Genomic DNA, 3,215 nt, shown 5'->3' with positions numbered 1-3,215 from the left:
GCAAATTTCAACGGCCAGAAATTAATTCAAAATCAAATGTATAATGAATCTGAAATGTTTTGGGCAGTGCTCAACCGTGTTGCATGATGGGACTTCCCTGCTGGCTCACTCTGCACTACCTCACGATGCCAGCAAAGACTGCCTGAAGCCCCTCTGCTGGGACTCAAGGCCGTCGTCGTCGTTGTCGTATGTTATGCGTTGCAGTGCCTTTTCTCTGTGGGTATATTTTCCACTCTTACAGAAGCATAATGGCTTAATTAAGGAGAACAAAGATGGTTTTCTATTTCCCTGACATCATTCATTATCTTTCCTCTGTGATAAAAAGACCTAAACTGCTTAGGGCAAAGAAGGGAGGCATCTTGGGCTTATATTGTATTTGCATGTCTGATTAAAACAACAACAAAAAACCAACCCTCCCCCGCTCTCCGCTATCTGAGGGCTGTCAAGATGGCCGACAGGTAAAGATGCCCTCACCAAGCCTATAACACTTGAATCCCATGCTTAGGACCCCACCAGGTATACGGAGAGAACCAACTCCCAAAAGCTGTCCGCTGACTTTCACACACCTTGGTACCCATGTATTCTGCCCCCAAACACACATATGAACACAATCAAATGAAATGTAATGACAAAAATTGAGTTATTTGGGTTGCTGGCTTGAGTTCCATAAAAATATGTATTCAATGAGTTTTGGGCCTGGGATTAAAACAGAATAACCAACAATTTCTGGTGTCCCTGAGCATACCTCTGTACCAAAAAAATGCAAAAATGGCATCCTCAACATCATTTATTTTAAAATCAAAATATCAATCAACTAAAGAAAAAAAAAACCATTGCTGTGGTTTGAGTGAAAAGTGTCCCGCTTAGGCTCAGGCAAAGGCTTGATTTCCATCGGGTGGCGATGATTGGGGGAGGGGGGCTGTGTCACCTTGCTGGAAGACGGATGTCACTGGGAACAGACTTGGACATGAGATAGCCTTGACCTACTTCTGATTCATTCTCTCTGCTTTGTGCTTTTGGTGGAAGATGTGAGCTCAGCTTCCTGCTCTGGCCACCGTGCCTGCCCGCTGCCATCCCTCCCAGTCCTTATGGACTCTGATCTTTCTAGCGCCATAAGCCCAAATAAACTCTTCCCTCCACAAAGTCTCTGGGTCATGATGTTTTATCACAGCAACAGAAACGTAACTAATACAAAGGCTGAAGTGCTCTGTGTCCTGCAGTATCAAATATTCAGCCAAGATTTAATTCTTTATGTGTTAAAAAAAAAAAAAACACACCATCTCATTAGTATGCAAATTAGCTTTCATCTTTAATAAATGGTAAAATTATATGTATACCAAAGAATTATTTTAAGATAAATCTTTTTATGACTTAGTATCAGTAAATGTTTGGTTTGTATACATATTTTATATACCTATATATCCAGAGGAGTATAAAAATTTCATGGGCACAAAGAGCTGGTGAGTGGACGGAGTTTAAGAAGCCCTGGGCCAGGGCTGGAGAGATAGCTCAGTGGTTAAGCTTGTTTACTGTTCTTGCAGGGAACCCGAATTCAGTTTCCCAGTGAGCATGCCAAGTGGCTCACAACTGCCTCTAACTCCAGCTCCAAGGGATCTGAGTCACTCTTTTTGGCCTCCTTGGGCACTTGCATGCATGCACATGCACACACAGGTGCCTGTGCATGTGAACAGACGTGTGCACAGAATAAATGAAATGTTTAAAAAGAATCCTGGGCTGTGAGGTCAGGAGCAAAGTATCCTCCGCCTCTTTTGCTGCTGTATCTCCAGGTATGAGCCAGGAGGCACTGGCGGTGCTAGATTCTTATGGCCTCTAGGTCTTAAGTGTCCTTCAAGGCTCCTGTGTTCAAAGGCTTGTTTCTTAAGCTGGGGCAGTACTGGAAAGGTGGTCCAGCCTTGAAGGGCGGGGCCTTAGTTAGGTCATAGATGCATTGGAGGAGATATAGGGGAACCCCTTCTCGGTCATTTACCCTGCAGGGGTTAAGTAGTCTCTGGAGATGCATGCTCACACGACCATCATGAGCTGCCTTGACACAAACACAAGCTAACAGGGCCATCCTCAGACAGAGACCTCAGAAACCATGGGCCGGAATAAACCTTGCCCCCACATAAAACATGGACCTCTGGGGGTTTGCTGCAGTGGCTGAGAGCTGGCACGTGTGCTAACTCACTGAAGTGAGAACTAGGTCTCCGAAGAGCCTGGACAAGGGTCTCATTTCTGTCCTTTCCAGCAGCCAGTGACCTTGGTGCCTCCCTCTCTCTCTCTCTCTCTCTCTCTCTCTCTCTCTCTCTCTCTCTCTCTCCCCCCCCCCGGGGTCTCATGTATTCTAAGCTAGGTTTGGGGTTTGCCATATCCCTGAGGATGCCTTATCTTCCCCCTTGCTGGAACTATAGCCTTGTTCCCCCATGCTCAATGTATGTGGTGTTAGCCACAGGACCCAGAGCTTCATTAATGCCAGGCAAGCAGTTAACCAGCTGAGCCACATCCCCTGCCCTACTTCGTTTTGCTTATCTATGTAATGGGCACCATGCTGCCTGCCCTGCCAGTTTCAGAGGCCCGCAGCCTGGATACACCTAACACGATCCCTTACATACATGATGCCTTTGTCATACAACAGGGATGCCTCTGGAGCGGAGCCTGAAAGACCCATCCAGAGGGCCTATGAGGGGACTCCCGGCACTAGGTCTTCCCATTACAGACTGGCACTTCTGTTCTCCCCTCAGTGCTCCTCAGACATAGAGACCCCCATTTGTCCCACAAGAAATGACTGTCCTTCCTCAGTGTCCTTGTATGCCTGGGCATGCCCTTCACTCCCACATGTGGAGGTCAGAGGTCAATTTTCAGGAGTTGGTTACCTCCTTCCACAATGTGGGACCCAGGGGTTGGACCCAGGTTGTCAGGCTTGGTGGTGAGTTACCTTTACCACTGAGGCCTCACCCCTTTTCCCTCCCAACACGCCCTGCCCTCAGATAAATTTCTCAGCTGTATGTATCACCTAAAGCCTGGGGCCCGTGAGTTTCCCTGGCCTTCTTTTTGCCGGTCTCTAGCTACAACAACTCAATTCTAGGGCTGAGATGACTCTGTTGAATAAATGCGTGGCAGGCAAGCGTAAGGCCAGGAGTCCACCCCAGAATCCACAGAAAGCTGGCTAGAGTGGCATGTGTCTGTAACTACAGACAAGGGGCATTCCATGGGGT

Source organism: Mastomys coucha, unplaced genomic scaffold (genome assembly GCF_008632895.1).
Source record: "Mastomys coucha isolate ucsf_1 unplaced genomic scaffold, UCSF_Mcou_1 pScaffold1, whole genome shotgun sequence".
In the NCBI taxonomy this organism is placed as follows: domain Eukaryota; kingdom Metazoa; phylum Chordata; class Mammalia; order Rodentia; family Muridae; genus Mastomys; species Mastomys coucha.
Note: the sequence above shows the minus strand (reverse complement) of the source record.